The sequence below is a fragment of the Pseudorasbora parva genome, chromosome 9 (assembly GCF_024679245.1).
Source record: "Pseudorasbora parva isolate DD20220531a chromosome 9, ASM2467924v1, whole genome shotgun sequence".
Lineage (NCBI taxonomy): Eukaryota > Metazoa > Chordata > Actinopteri > Cypriniformes > Gobionidae > Pseudorasbora > Pseudorasbora parva.
The window spans coordinates 4,445,671-4,464,423 of record NC_090180.1 but is presented as its reverse complement, the minus strand read 5'-3'; the positions used below and the strand labels follow the sequence as shown (position 1 = coordinate 4,464,423).

At 36.8% G+C, this 18,753-nt stretch overlaps 1 protein-coding gene and 1 long non-coding RNA gene across 7 annotated transcripts in view; one reads left to right on the top strand and one right to left on the bottom strand.

Moving 5' to 3' along the window:
• Positions 1-18,753, top strand: part of si:dkey-154p10.3 (PX domain-containing protein 1) — a 450,183-nt gene that overhangs the window by 88,603 nt on the left and 342,827 nt on the right. The gene's annotated exons all lie outside the window — the stretch shown is intronic.
• The window catches only part of LOC137089953 (uncharacterized), a 120,058-nt gene that overhangs the window by 92,430 nt on the left and 8,875 nt on the right, over positions 1-18,753 (bottom strand). The window lies entirely within an intron of this gene.

Below are 18,753 nucleotides of genomic sequence, written 5' to 3'. Positions count from 1 at the left end.
TACATTTTACTCCAGTTATTCCATAATTGCTCAGCTGTAAAGCCAATGGTGCTATTACACAATACCGAGCCTCGCTTCTGAAGTGGGTTTGGTCATAAACACAGGGTTACGGTTTTGGCAGCCAAGTCAGCGCATTGTTCACACAGACGCCAGGATTCCAGCCTGTTTACGGTAAACGTGCGTTAAAGCCGCACTGGCACGAGGCCTTCTGGGTTGGGACCTGGCATAGTTGGGCATTTTTTCAGAGTCTAGGAATCTTCAAAGTCCTTGATTGTTTAAGCGCTCTTACTTAATGGAGACACACAATAAGTATTTATAAACTATGAATGTTTTCACTTTTCTCTAAGCATAGCTTCATTCCTCTCTCTTTCACTCTCCTTGACGTCTCTGCTGTGCTTGAGGAAGTGGGCCAAGAATGAAAATCTAATTTAGTTTAAAGAGACAGAATGAACTAAAAGGCTAAAGAAAGAAAGGGAAGGGGCCGACTCATTTTTAAAGGGTTAGTTCATCCCAAAAATGAGAATGTGATGTTTATCTGCTGACCCCCAGGGCACCCAACATGTAGGTGTTCTTGTTTCTTCAGTAGAACACAAATGAAGATTTTTAACTCCACCCGTTGCTCGTATAATGCATGTCAATGTTTTTTTTATATGAGAGCCACTATGAGAGTAAAAAACACAGACATACTAATCCATATTAAACCCTGCGGCTCGTGATGATACATTGATGTCTGAAAACCCGAAACGATTGGTTTCTGCGAGAAACCCAACAGTATTTGTTATTTTTTTACCTTATAGCAGACAAATCTTATCTAACGTTCCCATCCGTCATTACTTCCGCCAGAGAAGGTCAAAACCCGGCATAGAAATATGTACATAGATGCCTCATTCGACTGATCCACGCATACACTAATGAGGCATCTATATCTATGATCGCGCAGGGTTTTGACCTTCTTCGACGGAAGTATGACGGATGGGAATACTAGATAAGGTTTGTCTGCTATGAGGTAAAAATAAATAAATACTGTTCGGGTTTTTTTGCACATGTTTTAAGACATCAATGTATCATCACGAGCCGCAGGGTTTAATATGGATTCGTATTTCTGTGTTTTTTACTCTCATATATATATATATATATAAAAATCATTGACATGCATTATACGGCAACGGCTGGAGTTAAAAATCTTCATTTGTGTTCTCCTGAAGAAAAACACACCTACATGTTGGGTGCCCTGGGGGTCAGCAGATAAACATCACATTCTCATTTTTGGGTGAACTAACCCTTTAGGGAATCGTACTGACCAGAAACAGCTGGTCAAGATAATCTCCGGTCACTGAACAGAAGAGCCGATTCCTGTACTGCAGTGAGAAGAACAGGAGTATTGTAAGAGATCTGGAAGCTTAAGTGTGTACATTAAAGACGGCAGATCTAAAATCGTAACGCCAGCCTCTCATCTCTGTCCTAGTTTGGGCTTTTTGGTTTTTGCTAAATGTTAAGAGTAGCACAGCTGGCCACACCGTTTGTCCTGCTTTAGATCATCTACTTGTAATATTCACTTCACGAGGTGTAAGCGAATCCCGTTATATCGCTCCGGCCTCTGACTGCAGGTCTTTAAATACACGCCGTGACTCAGCAAAAGAGAGGGAACATGAGAGGAGAGATCAGTAAATCACTGTGTCATGGAGGAAAAGACAAACCGAGAGAGAATGACAGCTCATTCATAATCAGCAGAAAGAAAGCGAACGCCGCCTGAGAAGACTTCACAGAGTTGGAGAAATGCAGATCTGTTCTTAACCATTTCAAAAGAACCTCTCAAGAGAGTCGTTACTAAAGAAAAGGGCAGTGCCATAAAACTATTGAAAGTCTCGTATTTTTCTCTGGTTGTAGGGTGTTTCTGTTCCTTTGGCTATTTTTAAGCACTAACTGGTTTCAATTAGATTATGTAACATAGCAAGACTGGCGTTGTAGGACATCGGAGCAGACCTTTTGAACAACCCGATCTTGACAAAGATGGTGCTGTGGCTTTAGTGATGACTATGATGAGCAAATTATGTAGAACATCAGATTACTGGAATAACAATACCATTTCTTTCCTGTTATTTAGCGAAGACATTCAAAAGTCGTAACTCTATTTTGGGTGGCCGGTTGTCACAGATATAAAGAACCTCTAAAAATGAGTTTACTGGAAGCCCAGTGGAGTCGAGCCAAAATGTAAGATCATTCTCTTTCCTAACAATGGGCCAATATTGTGTGAGGGCTGATGATCAGGATTTCCACCCGCAAAAACAACCAATGTAAAGGAAAAAAACATGTAACATGGGGGAGAGCAGCCAACTATTTCCATCTAAAACTCAGTAGTAAAAATTAACTAAAATATCTCTCACAATAAATATTCTGAAGCAATTACAGAGCTGTGGGAAACTAAAGGGATTGTTCACCAAAAAATTCTGTCATCATTTAGTCACCCTCAAGTTTGAGTTTAATCATTTAGCAGACGCTTTGATCCGAAGCAACTTACAAAAGAGAGAAATAAAAGCAACGGCATAAAGTGCTGTAACAAGACTCAGTTCGAAAATGAGACATGCAATGTCTTGTTAAATAATGCGATATTCGATATGCGATACCATATTGCTATTAGTGTGTAAAATATATTTAAATCACATTTTTTAAAAATGTAAAAACTGAGAATGAAACAATTCGTGGGAAAAGTGACCAGCAGTTTTTTAGCAAACATTTATGTCACAAATCGTTCACATTTCGGTGTGTGTGTGTGTGTGTGTGTGTGTGTGTGTGTGTGTGTGTGTGTGTGTGTGTGTGTGTGTGTGTGTGTGTGTGTGTGTGTGTGTGTGTGTGTGTGCGTGCGTGTGTGTGCGTGTCAGTCAGACAACGCAAGACTGCAAGTTATTGTTTTTCACAAATGATTGCGTTTAATAACTATTTTTTAACGTCAAACAAGTCCCATAAGTACCAGTCGTGTGACCAGTCTATTCTCTGCTCTATGCGTTGACCTAAAACTTTCGCTTTTCACAATGTTGAAGTACCCTATTAAAATCATTCAGATATTGCTTACCATTGCAATATGTACATTTGGGATATTTCGATAATTTCTATATATAGCACAGCCCTAGTACAACATGGGGTTTTTTTAAGTAAACGAAAATGCATAGAACAGGTGTGTGCTCGTCTTAATTGGTCAAGTGTCTTTAGATGTTTTTTTTGAAAATGGCTACAGCCTCGGCTGCTCGAACTGAGATAGGCAGGTCGCTCCACCAAGTGGGAATGGTCCAGGAAAAGGTCAGTGAGGGTGAGTTTGAGCCTCTTTTGGAATTGGGATTGCACCATGATGCGTCATTCACTTGCAGAACGCAAGCTTCTGGAGGACGCATACGTCTGAATAAGCGAATCTAGGTATATTGGTCCAGAGCCAGTGCTTGTCTTGTAGGCGAGCACCAGTGCCTTGAATTTGATACGGCCAGGCTATTGGCAGCCAGTGCAGTCTGATGAAGAGAGGCGTGACGTGGGCTTTCTTCAGCTGATTGAAGATCAACACTCGCCGCTGCCTTCTGGATCAGATGCAAAGGTTTGATAGTTCACGCTGGAAGGCCAGCTAAAAGAGCATTACAATAGTCCAGTCTGGAGAGAACAGGAGATGTGTGGCCTGCTCTGATAGGAAGGGTCTAATCTTCCTAATGTTGTATAACGCAAATCTGCAGGACCGGGCCGTTGTATTAATATGGTAAATTGAAATTTAAAAGATAATGATTTAAATTGATCTGATCTTTCACAAAAATGTGATTTTCTCAGGTTTTTGTTCAAAATGTTGCTCTTTTTATGAAACTTAACCATATTCAAGTGTTGACAAAAAATGAATGCATGAAGCTAGAATAAAACTTTTTTTTTTTTTATAAAGAAAACTTTTTATTTTGATAAATGATGCATGCTCAGATATTCATAAAACTAAATATTCTATGGGCAATTACATTTTTGTGAAAATGGTCAAAAACCCTGAGGGTGACTAGCAACTTTTTATTTTTTACGCTGGCGGGGAAAGAGTTAATAGGAATACTTTTGGGGATCCGTTTGAAAACCCCTCTGGCTGACACCAAAATGTAAATAATGCATAAAGGAAACCAGAAGTTACACAGAACACAAGCACAATTTTTAGACCTTTGTTTCCATTTAATCTGCAAATCAGTAAAACTACATGTTCACTGCCTGTTCTCAACGACTTCTAAGAAGACTTACAGTAGAGCTGGAATTACAGCAAGGGATTCATAACATGGAAGATCAGTAAATAAAGGACGGATTTCATCATTTGTTGTCAAGATATCTGTTTTCAAGAGCCCTACTAGGAAGAGTACAGTCTCCACGGACTCTCAGTCTAAAAGCAGAAACATCTCGCTCAACTTTGACTTAATGCTGAGAGCTGGACGATGACCAACACCAGAGTGGACAAAGTACACAACTTCATTACTTGAGTAAAAGTAACAGTACTATTCGTCAAATATTACTCCAATACAAGTGAAAGTGATAAAAACGTATTTTTACTTAAGTACAGAAGTATTTGTTTTCAAAAGTACTTAAGTATCAAAAGTAAATTTCCTTTTTTATATCAAGACATTATTTTATTGTTGTATAAATTCACATTATGCCATCATGGTTTAAGCTAGTCAGTGACGCTCCATCCAACATACTAACCATACAGCATACGGCTAACTTAAACTCATTTAAATACTTGTATACAAGTTACAAAGCTTCTGTCACTTTAAGGCCAAATGCACGGATCCAATACACTGATACACATCTGATATTCTCCAAGTGTTTAAGCATAATCAATTTTGTTTATGTGAAAACTCGTCATCAACATTTCAACATTGATATCCGTCTTCTTCCATTTTACGATAAACTAAATCAGTGTTCAAAAAATGCTGTGAAATCATTGAACGTCACATGACCCTACAAGAGTGATTCCTGAAAGGCTTTCTGCAAAAACTCAAACACCTTTTAAAGAAGAAAAAACCCTCCACTGACTTTCAAAGCTGCTACAGAAATGACTTTCAACTCAGAGGACCTTAATAGAAATGTAGTGGAGTAAAAATACAATATTTATCTTTCAAATGTAGTGAAGTTAAAATCATAAGTTTCCAGAAAAAATAATACTCGAGTAAAGTACAGATACTCAAAAAGTGTACTTAAGTACAGTACTTGAGTAAATGTACTCAGTTACTGTCCACCTCTGACACACACAGCCACAATATCAGTTGTAAGGACGCTTAATGAATTCTCAAATGCCGATTATTCCGTGAGGACATGTGGGTCTGTGACACGTTGCTGAAACAAGACTCCCAAAAGCATCTCTAAGAATAATAAAAAAAATTGATTCCAAGAACACTCATGGAAGAAATCCTCAAGTCTGGCTTCCAGGAAAAGTCTGTATGGTTCAGCTGAGGCATTCGGCGCTGTGAAACTGTACATGGAATGAAGGAAAGGATCGTCACACGACGCACCAGCTCTACATATCATCGCTCACATAAAACACATGCCACACCTGGAATAGATAACCCAGATGACTGTTCTTCATTGGAAAAGTCAAAGTCAGATCAGCTGTTTGAGAATGACGTCCTCTGGATTTAAATCACAACACATGCGAGGCGCTTTCATTGCTGTTTAAATCATTTTGTGAAGGCCTTCAGCTTATCCCATTCGCTTTGACTCATCTGAAGACTAATTGAGAGAGAGAAAGAGAAATGCTTGTTTGAGGCAGCGCTCCAGAACCAGTCAGGCTGAATCAGTCCTCGAGGCACTGCTAATGAACAGAGCGCTAGTTCCTCCTGAGTCAAAATGAAATAAAGTCATTATGGCTGAAGCTCTGGCAGAAGCAGAATTCATAATATCCACATTTAGAGAACACATCAAACACTGTTTATATTTAATTAAGGGTCTCATATGAATGTTCAACAAAGGAGAAAAATACACACTTCAATTTAATTCCAAAGACTTAAAGGACAAATCCACTTTTTAAGGGGACAGTATACTAATAAAGTTTATAAACCTAGGTGTATGACATTCTTCTTTCAGATGAATACAATCAGTTATATTAAAAAATGTCCTGGCTTTTTCAAGCTTTATAATGGGAGTGAATGACTGTTTCACTAAAAAAGTGCATCTGTCCATCATAAAAGTGCATCTGTCCATCATAAAAGTGCATCTGTCCATCATAAAAGTGCATCTGTCCATCATAAAAGTACATCTATCCATCATAAAAGTACATCTATCCATCATAAAAGTGCATCTGTCCATCATAAAAGTACATCTATCCATCATAAAAGTACACCTATCCATCATAAAAGTACATCTGTACATCATAAAAGTGCATTTGTCCATCATAAAAGTACATCTGTCCATCATAAAAGTGCATCTATCCATCATAAAAGTGCATCTGTCCATCATAAAAGTGCATCTGTCCATCATAAAAGTGCATCTATCCATCATAAAAGTGCATCTGTCCATCATAAAAGTGCATCTGTCCATCATAAAAGTGCATTTGTCCATCACAAAAGTGCATCTGTCCATCATAAAAGTACATCTATCCATCATAAAAGAGCATCTGTCCATCATAAAACTGCATCTATCCATCATAAAAGTACATCTATCCATCATAAAAGTGCATCTGTCCATCATAAAAGTACATCTATCCATCATAAAAGAGCATCTGTCCATCATAAAACTGCATCTATCCATCATAAAAGTGCATCTGTCCATCATAAAAGTACATCTATCCATCATAAAAGAGCATCTGTCCATCATAAAACTGCATCTATCCATCATAAAAGTGCATCTGTCCATCATAAAAGTGCATCTGTCCATCATAAAAGTGCATCTGTCCATCATAAAAGTGCATCTGTCCATCATAAAAGTGCATCTGTCCATCATAAAAGTGCATCTGTCCATCATAAAAGTGCATTTGTCCATCACAAAAGTGCATCTGTCCATCATAAAAGTGCATCTATCCATCATAAAAGAGCATCTATCCATCATAAAAGTGCATCTATTCATCATAATAGTGCATCTGTCCATCATAAAAGTACATCTATCCATCATAAAAGTGCATCTGTCCATCATAAAAGTGCATCTATCCATCATAAAAGTGCATCTGTCCATCATAAAAGTGCATTTGTCCATCATAAAAGTGCATCTGTCCATCATAAAAGTGCATCTATCCATCATAAAAGAGCATCTGTCCATCATAAAAGTGCATCTATCCATCATAAAAGGGCATCTATCCATCATAAAAGAGCATCTGTCCATCATAATAGTGCATCTGTCCATCATAATAGTGCATCTGTCCATCATAATAGTGCATCTGTCCATCATAAAAGTACATCTCTCCATCATAAAAGTGCATCTATCCATCATAAAAGAGCATCTGTCCATCATAAAAGTGCATCTATTCATCATAAAAGTACATCTCTCCATCATAAAAGAGCATCTATCTATCATAAAAGAGCATCTGTCCATCATAAAAGTGCATCTATTCATCATAATAGTGCATCTATCCATCATAAAAGTACATCTATCCATCATAAAATTGCATCTGTCCATCATAAAAGTGCATCTATCCATCATAAAAGAGCATCTATCCATCATAAAAGAGCATCTATCCATCATAAAAGAGCATCTATCCATCATAAAAGAGCATCTGTCCATCATAAAAGTGCATCTGTCCATCATAAAAGTGCATCTATCCATCATAAAATTGCATCTGTCCATCATAAAAGTGCATCTATCCATCATAATAGTGCATCTGTCCATCATAAAAGTGCATCTGTCCATCATAAAAGTGCATCTGTCCATCATAAAAGTGCATCTGTCCATCATAAAAGTACATCTATCCATCATAAAAGTGCATCTATCCCTCATAAAAGTGCATCTGTCCATCATAAAAGTACATCTATCCATCATAAAAGTACACCTATCCATCATAAAAGTACATCTGTCCATCATAAAAGTGCATTTGTCCATCATAAAAGTACATCTGTCCATCATAAAAGTGCATCTATCCATCATAAAAGTGCATCTGTCCATCATAAAAGTGCATCTGTCCATCATAAAAGTGCATCTGTCCATCATAAAAGTGCATCTGTCCATCATAAAAGTGCATCTGTCCATCATAAAAGTGCATCTGTCCATCATAAAAGTGCATCTGTCCATCATAAAAGTGCATCTATCCATCATAAAAGTGCATCTGTCCATCATAAAAGTGCATCTGTCCATCATAAAAGTGCATCTGTCCATCATAAAAGTGCATCTATCCATCATAAAAGTGCATTTGTCCATCACAAAAGTGCATCTGTCCATCATAAAAGTACATCTATCCATCATAAAAGAGCATCTGTCCATCATAAAACTGCATCTATCCATCATAAAAGTGCATCTGTCCATCATAAAAGTGCATCTGTCCATCATAAAAGTGCATCTGTCCATCATAAAAGTGCATCTGTCCATCATAAAAGTGCATCTGTCCATCATAAAAGTGCATCTATCCATCATAAAAGTGCATCTGTCCATCATAAAAGTGCATCTGTCCATCATAAAAGTGCATCTGTCCATCATAAAAGTGCATCTATCCATCATAAAAGTGCATTTGTCCATCACAAAAGTGCATCTGTCCATCATAAAAGTACATCTATCCATCATAAAAGAGCATCTGTCCATCATAAAACTGCATCTATCCATCATAAAAGTGCATCTGTCCATCATAAAAGTGCATCTGTCCATCATAAAAGTGCATCTGTCCATCATAAAAGTACATCTATCCATCATAAAAGTGCATCTGTCCATCATAAAAGTGCATCTGTCCATCATAAAAGTGCATTTGTCCATCACAAAAGTGCATCTGTCCATCATAAAAGTGCATCTGTCCATCATAAAAGAGCATCTATCCTAGGGCTGGGCGATATGGAGCAAAAAATATATCTCGATATATTTTGCTATATCTCGATATACGATATATATCTCGATATCTTTACAGGAAAAATAACCCCCTAAAAACTACAGCAAAAACAAATATGCCAAATACCACAAAAACTTTTTTTTTTAAATTGAAGTGCAAAGAGGTAGTGCTTTTGCGACATTTAAAAAAAAAACTCCCTGATTACATAAATAATAATAATATAACTGTAAAAGAAAAAAAATAATATTGCCTTCTTTTCATTTATTTCATGCTTTCAAAAGATGAATCAAAGACTCCCTTTTTTACAGTTAAAGTAAACAGTAAGCATTTTGCAGAAAGATGGGGGCATGACTGAGCTATAAATAAACTGATTTTGTCATAACACCATTTCCTGTTAAATTTGTATCAAAATTCAAACAGTGATATTTGTCATGAGTTTGACCAAATTCAAACTCATCATGCGGATCATGTAGGCTACACATGAGCTGAATTTCACTTCTTTTCCAGTTACAGAACGAAATATGAATGTCAGAAGGTAGGCTATATGATAATATGATACAGTACAACTTACAGAAGAGCACTGTGTCTCAGGACACCCGGGATGTGGCGTTTTTCCCTCTTGGTTAAAACGTGAATAGACCTATTCATCATAATCCCGTGATAAAGCTGACAAAATAATAGTAGTAATGATATTGCAATACTTTTTAAATGTTTTCAAATGATATGCGACCATTTTGACATTTTAACCGAAAACTATGCGATCAGTTAGACACAGATCATAACTGGCATGATTGCGACCGCTTCTCGCACCAGTAGTGTCAATCACCTGACTGTGGGTGAAATGTGCGATTTGAACTATGATGAACATTATTATTTCTTTATGAATTTTAGCAAGCAGTTGTGTTAGAAGGAAAACATGGTCTCTAAACTGAGTCCCGAACAACGTGCGCGCTTGTCAACATGATAACTAATCCTCACCTGGTTGTGGAAGCAGCCGTGTTCAATGAGACAACACGCGAGGGGAGGGGGAACAAAGCAAGAGTAGGGAGGCGCGCGAGGCTCCGCGAGCACAACACAGAGAAGGCAAACAAGCAAAGTGGCGGAATCAGAATTAAATATAAACAATATATCGATATATACGATATGTCCAAATCCATATCGAGCTGAAAAAATATCTCGATATATTTTAAATATCGAGATATCGCCCACCCCTAATCTATCCATCATAAAAGTGCATCTATTCATCATAATAGTGCATCTGTCCATCATAAAAGTACATCTATCCATCATAAAAGTGCATCTGTCCATCATAAAAGTGCATCTGTCCATCACAAAAGTGCATCTATCCATCATAAAAGTGCATCTGTCCATCATAAAAGTGCATTTGTCCATCATAATAGTGCATCTGTCCATCATAAAAGTGCATCTATCCATCATAAAAGTGCATCTGTCCATCATAAAAGTGCATTTGTCCATCATAAAAGTGCATCTGTCCATCATAAAAGTGCATCTATCCATCATAAAAGAGCATCTGTCCATCATAAAAGTGCATCTATCCATCATAAAAGAGCATCTGTCCATCATAATAGTGCATCTGTCCATCATAATAGTGCATCTGTCCATCATAAAAGTACATCTCTCCATCATAAAAGTGCATCTATCCATCATAAAAGAGCATCTGTCCATCATAAAAGTGCATCTATTCATCATAATAGTGCATCTATCCATCATAAAAGTACATCTCTCCATCATAAAAGAGCATCTATCTATCATAAAAGAGCATCTGTCCATCATAAAAGTGCATCTATTCATCATAATAGTGCATCTATCCATCATAAAAGTACATCTATCCATCATAAAATTGCATCTGTCCATCATAAAAGTGCATCTATCCATCATAAAAGAGCATCTATCCATCATAAAAGAGCATCTATCCATCATAAAAGAGCATCTATCCATCATAAAAGTGCATCTGTCCATCATAAAAGTGCATTTGTCCATCACAAAAGTGCATCTGTCCATCATAAAAGTGCATCTATCCATCATAAAAGAGCATCTATCCATCATAAAAGTGCATCTATTCATCATAATAGTGCATCTGTCCATCATAAAAGTACATCTATCCATCATAAAAGTGCATCTGTCCATCATAAAAGTGCATCTGTCCATCATAAAAGTGCATCTATCCATCATAAAAGTGCATCTGTCCATCATAAAAGTGCATTTGTCCATCATAAAAGTGCATCTGTCCATCATAAAAGTGCATCTATCCATCATAAAAGAGCATCTGTCCATCATAAAAGTGCATCTATCCATCATAAAAGAGCATCTGTCCATCATAATAGTGCATCTGTCCATCATAATAGTGCATCTGTCCATCATAAAAGTGCATCTATCCATCATAAAATTGCATCTGTCCATCATAAAAGTACATCTATCCATCATAATAGTGCATCTGTCCATCATAAAAGTGCATTTGTCCATCATAAAAGTGCATCTGTCCATCATAAAAGTGCATCTGTCCATCATAAAAGTGCATCTATCATCATAAAAGTGCATCTATCCATCATAAAAGAGCATCTGTCCATCATAAAAGTGCATCTATCCATCATAATAGTGCATCTGTCCATCATAAAAGAGCATCTGTCCATCATAAAAGTGCATCTATCCATCATAATAGTGCATATGTCCATCATAAAAGTGCATCTGTCCATCATAATAGTGCATATGTCCATCATAAAAGTGCATCTGTCCATCATAAAAGTGCATCTGTCCATCATAAAAGTGCATCTATCCATCATAAAAGTGCATCTATCATCATAAAAGTGCATCTATCCATCATAAAAGTGCATCTGTCCATCATAATAGTGCATATGTCCATCATAAAAGTGCATCTGTCCATCATAAAAGAGCATCTGTCCATCATAAAAGTGCATCTATCCATCATAATAGTGCATATGTCCATCATAAAAGTGCATCTATCCATCATAATAGTGCATATGTCCATCATAAAAGTGCATCTGTCCATCATAAAAGTGCATCTGTCCATCATAAAAGTGCATCTATCCATCATAAAAGTGCATCTGTCCATCATAAAAGTGCATTTGTCCATCATAAAAGTGCATCTGTCCATCATAAAAGTGCATCTGTCCATCATAAAAGTTTAAGACAGAGGTTAAGCAGACAAAATGACTGAACACCCCACCATGTTACAGCATGTGTCACTAAATCGATGTCTGAATTTTCAACGAAAGATTAAGTTGACATTTTGATTAAAATATGAAATGTATAAAATAAAACATTTGCATGGATGAATCATAATAAATAACATGCATTTAGAAAATAGATTGATACCCACTTTAATAAGCCTGTAAGATCGCATCTTGCAAACAGTCATTTCTACAATTAGAATAAACGTAAAATAAGCAGGAAACTCTACAATAAACAAATGACTGTTCTGTAGTGCCAAATCCATTAGTTATAACTTTAGGGTGACCCTATTTTGATTACGACACTCTGTCCGGCAATGAGATACTCAAATGATACTCGAAGTTTACCCAAAGATTCCTTATTCATTTCAATACATGTAAAGTATGTATGGATATAAAATTGTTATATTAGGGCCAGGACAGGACATTTGGTCACCCTGTATAACTTTTTTTGTTTTTAAGTTTTGCACAACTATTGCACCAGTATCCCAGAGGTCACTCCTACTTTATTCTGTATTATTTTTCAAACGTGTACTTTGTTACTATTGTAGTAAAATGTTACTAAGAATCGACAGGTGTGCTGTCTCATGGTCTGGGCGAATCTTCTATTTTAATGATAAAATCATCATTGTAAAAGCGCTATATAAATAAAGTTGACTTGACTAAAAATTGAGGAAACTGCTTGAGTCTTGTGGTCTCCCACTGTTTTAAAACCAGTTAAGATTTTAAAATCTTCTAATGTGTCCCAGCCAGGCATAACTCTATCATATTTAACATGATGGTGCTGCATCATAAATATCATGAAGCAGCATCTGACCTTGACAGCATTAGCTGCAATGCAGAAAATCTATCAGGAACTATTACTAGACATTTCCTTTTAAAACAGGATAAGGGGAAGTAGAGGAAACGGTTTGGCCAGCTGTCCTCTAACAGCCTTAACTGTTGTTTTGTATTGCCCTACATCTAAAGTTTATTGTTTTAACACCCTCATGGTGTTGCGTTTGTGTCACGAGGAGGAAAAGACAGAGTAATTCATAGTTTTCATGTGTCGTCGCACTTATAGGAAAGCCCACCTGGAGGGCAAAACAAGGCTCTCCTCCATTCCATTACCAGGTTTGTAGTCAGTATTAATGCAGTAAGACAGTGATAATAAAATACCAAATGCATTATACACCTTAATGATATTGCACACTTTGAACAGGAACGCAGAATAGGTTTCTCGCTAGGTGTTTTCCCCATCAGAACCAAGCCTGCAGCACCCCTCTCAGAAACTGAAGCTTTCGTGCCTCGATCGCCCCCCGGTGACCGGTCCCGGTATAGTCGCCTCTCTGTCTTTTCTAATGGACGCGAGGCAAACTAAACAATAAAATTACCCTTCAAATATTTTTCCCTAAAGTTAGTTCATGTCATTGAAGGCAGTTTTCATCACGATGATTTCATTTCAAGGGTTCATTTTTAAAACAAGTTTAGTTTTAGTTTTTCTACATTTCCATAACTGTTTATTTCACACCAACATAATTAATTGTTCTGCATATGTGAGTGTGGGCGGGCGTTTGATATCGCAGCTGTACTTCCTGCTCTCTACTGCGCAACTCCGGTCCCAAGATGTCAGCGCCGTGCAGGCCGTCTGAAAGCTTCAACTCTGCCCAGCGGAAACGGATGATGTTGCGTCTTCCATATTTTTTTACGATCTATGATCGGAACCCATTATAAAGAAAACATTGCGTTCATATTCCCGGTTACATCAACCCGCCTTTATATAGTATGCATCATCAAAAAGATGTAAACTGAATTTGATCTTTTAATATCACTGTTTTAGTACATTACGGCACTTTAATGGTTTAAAAGAAGTCGTCAGTTCACCCTCCGTCTGCTTGATCAGCTCTATAACGGTTTTACTGCGTAATTAATCTGTTTAAAATCAAGTGGTGTAACAACTGGATTTAAAATAAAACCCATATCAACAAATCCTAGATTAGCGTTAAACTTTGCTTAACTGAATCCTTGTTGGCCCAACTCATAGTGTTTTTCACGTTAAGCGTTTTAAAAACGTCCCGTTTTTAGTGATTGAAATACTGCAGCAGGTGCTGTATATGGATCATAAATGTCCAAAACATGCATCCTGTTCACATATTTTAGTTTTAAGATGGAAATTTGATAGGTTTGTGCTGCAGTTCAATGGAGTTCTGTGGCGGTTTTGCTCTCCAAAGCTCCCCGACAGTCATGTGACTGAAAACTATGGATTACCATGTAACCAACGCAAGAACCCTTATTATACATTTCAAATACGACCCCCTACGTATACTTACGACACACTTAGATTCTCCAGATAAACTCATGGGTAAATGTATTAGTATTACTCAGTCAAGCATCCACTCCTGTCACGATACGCTCTTGACCTCTGGCTGCCGAGAACAAACTTTATGGCTCTTTTTTAACACCAAGATCTGTGCAGGCATCTGCTCGGCACCATCACGCCATACGACTCAAGAGGGCATTAAATGAACATTTCCAGCTACTGTCCCATCTGTTCTGGAGAGCTCCCTGCCAGTTAAACTAACACCTTTCCACCTCTCTCGCCCTCCACCGCAGGACATCTAGATAAATCAAGTCAAGAGACATTCATTCTGAATTTGACACATTCACCATTTGAATGTAAATGTAAAAATACTTCTAGCTCAATGCCAAAACAATTAGGGTTGCAAAATATATCTGTAGTACTATACAAGTTATTGGACATTATTTATTTTTATAACGGTATCAGGCCATACTGGATAATTGTGCATGCTTGTTATCTTTGTTATCAAAATACAAAACATTTTCATTAAAATAAAATTCAATATTAATATTAGACATATAAAAGTGTTGCCTTAGCAACTCACTAAAATAAAATACATTTATGTTTAAGTACTAATAAATGAAGTAAAGAAAATGTAATACAAATGAAATTAACAACAAAATTACTAAAACATTTAGCTAAAATTAAAACAAAAAAACGAATAAAAAAAATTAATAAATGCTATATAGTATATTATTAATACTAAATATATTGCCATCATCTAACATTCACTAAGTTATTCTTTAAAGACACTAATAATTTATGGTTCACTTATTGATTTTAGGGTTTTATTTTTCATTTATTTAGACAAAATAACATACAATTTTACTCTCAGCCATTAATCTGAAAATAATTCAAGATAAATCATGAGTATCTTAATATTGACAGCATTTTTTGTTTGTTTTTGAGAGAAAAAAAGCCTTATTTCCTCTCTGTATCATTTACTGGTTCCTCAAATTTCGCCAGATGTTATATGAGAACAAAGAGTGAGCTTAAATATAAAAATTGATTTTTTTAATATGAAGTTTCACATTTGTTGTGTGGCTTCTGTTGGCCTCATCCAATCAGCACACAGTATGAGCCCGGTTGAATAATTCATAGTGTTTGGTTACGATATGTCTGTGTGTGAGCGTGTGTGTTACTCCTTACAAACACATGGCACACCACAACACATGCACAGTGACATACACACACAACCCACAAAGGACACATTACTGAGCTCTCTCATTCCAGGTTTAAGCATGATTTATAATAGCCAGGTATAAACACACAAAAGAAAATAAGAAAACATAATATTTATGTCAGCTGAAGACTAACGTGCCATTAAACGTGTCAAGGCCGAGGGAGATGTCCTGGTGGGGGATGATGGGGCAGTTTAAATGGCAGTACCAGTGGTGATGGTATCGTATTCTCCAGATGGCCGCTATCTCCTCTCCTTTACACACAGGCCGGCCGGAGCAATTCAAGCCTCCTTGGGGACACACAGAGCCTGAACGGAAGAGTCATTGAGTACTACTCATCTTGTCCCATAACATGAAAGGGAAGGCCGCTCACTTTGCCACAGCTACTGCTTTAGTCAGCCATGACGAACAAACCTGCTATCTGATCCATAAAATCCTCATACAAGGCTGAGATATAAAATATGTGCCATCTGATCACTTCCTGCCTTCAAGGAAGCAAGAGATCATCTGAATATTTTTCTGTACACACAGACAGACAGACAGACAGACAGACAGACAGACAGACAGACAGAGAGAGAGAGAGAGAGAGAGAGAGAGAGAGAGAGAGAGAGAGAGAGAGAGAGAGAGAGAGAGAATATTGACCTGGAAAATGCAAATACCAGACAAATAAGCTATTTTACGAAAAACAAGATGAAACGCATAATCCAAGAGGAAATGAATGAACAAACAAACACACAAAAGCAATACAGATGAACATATACATACACACACACACACACACACACATTGTGATAAAGTTTATTATTTTCCATAATGTAATGATAAAAATTAAACTTTCATATATTTTAGATTCATTGCACACCAACTGAAATATTTCAGGTCTTTTATTGTTTTAATACTGATGATTTTCGCAAACAGCTCATGAAAACCTCAAATTCTCAAAAAAAAATATGAATATATCATGAAAAGGTTCTCTAAACGAGCTATTAACCTAATCATCTGAATCAACTAATTAACTCTTAACACCTGAAAAAGATTCCTGAGGCTTTTAAAAACTCCCAGCCTGGTTCATAACTCAAAACCGCAATCATGGGTAAGACTGCCGACCTGACTGCTGTCCAGAAGGCCATCATTGACACCCTCAAGCGAGAGGGGAAGACACAGAAAGACATTTCTGAACGAATAGGCTGTTCCCAGAGTGCTGTATCAAGGCACCTCTGTGGGAAGGAAAAAGTGTGGCAAAAAACACTGCACAACGAGAAGAGGTGACCGGACCCTGAGGAAGATTGTGGAGAAGGAACGATTCCAGACCTTGGGGGACCTGCGGAAGCAGTGGACTGAGTCTGGAGTAGAAACATCCAGAGCCACCGTGCACAGGCGTGTGCAGGAAATGGGCTACAGGTGCCGCATTCCCCAGGTCAAGACACTTTTGGGCTACAGAGAAGCAGCACTGGACTGTTGCTCAGTGGTCCAAAGTACTTTTAATTATATATATATATACACACACACACACACACACACACACACACACACACACACACACACACACACACATACATACATACATACATACATACATTATATACACACACATATACATATTATATATATATATATATATATATATATATATATATATATATATATATATATATATATATATATATATATATATATATATATATATATATATATATATACAGACTTGTTCAAAATAATAGCAGTACAATGTGACTAACCAGAATAATCAAGGTTTTTAGTATATTTTTTTATTGCTACGTGGCAAACAAGTTACCAGTAGGTTCAGTAGATTGTCAGAAAACAAACAAGACCCAGCATTCATGATATGCACGCTCTTAAGGCTGTGCAATTGGGCAATTAGTTGAAAGGGGTGTGTTCAAAAAAATAGCAGTGTCTACCTTTGACTGTACAAACTCAAAACTATTTTGTACAAACATTTTTTTGTCCAAACATCCTGTGAATCACTAAACTAATATTTAGTTGTATGACCAGAGTTTTTTAAAACTGCTTGACATCTGTGTGGCATGGAGTCAGCCAACTTGTGGCACCTCTCAGCTGTTATTCCACTCCATGATTCTTTGACAACATTCCACAATTCATTCACATTTCTTGGTTTTGCTTCAGAAACAGCATTTTTGATATCACCCCACAAGTTCTCAATTGGATTAAGGTCTGGAGATTGGGCTGGCCACTCCATAACATTAATTTTGTTGGTTTGGAACCAAGACTTTGCCCGTTTACTAGTGTGTTTTGGGTCATTGTCTTGTTGAAACAACCGTTTCAAGGGCATGTCCTCTTCAGCATACACTCTAAAAAATAATTCAGTGGCTTAGTAAATATCACAGTAATAATTAACTTTATTAACTTAATAAAATCTCTCAATATCATTTACTTGATGGTTTTAGTTAAACATACCAAAATAATTGACTAAAAATCCAACAGTTAATTTTGTCTAAAATTTATAGTTATATTTAAGTTTTTTGCACTAAAATAATTTAGTATTCAAATAACCAATTCTTTATTTTAAATATACTTAATACATTTGCGAAATTTATTTCAAAATATTTGAGAATGGAGAATTTAACCGATCTGTTTCAAGAACCACAAATATTACTTAATTAAAATCAAGATTGTTAATATTTAACACACACTGAAGAAATTGAGTAAGTTTACTCGATTAAAACAATGCGCCCCTCCCCCACCCTCTGACGTGACGACAGCTGGACGGTTGAGTGAGTGCGGATATTTGAATTCTCCTCAGTCACCAGAGCAGTTTCTTCTTCTCAGCGTCGCAGAATTGGGGCATTTCCTCTGTAAAATTCAGGTTTGTATGTTTTTTTTAAAATCTATATAATCATTACTATGCTAAAAGGCATTTTATTTAATTCAAAACAACATACAGGGACAGTGTGAGTCACCTTAAGTTAACGTGTGCCGTTGGTCTTTGAAACGCCTGCTGTGTTGCTCAAAACACAACTTTATTCGTAAAGATAATGAATATAATGAATTTGGATGATAAAATCTTATTAAAACTGGGAACTGTTTGTTTAT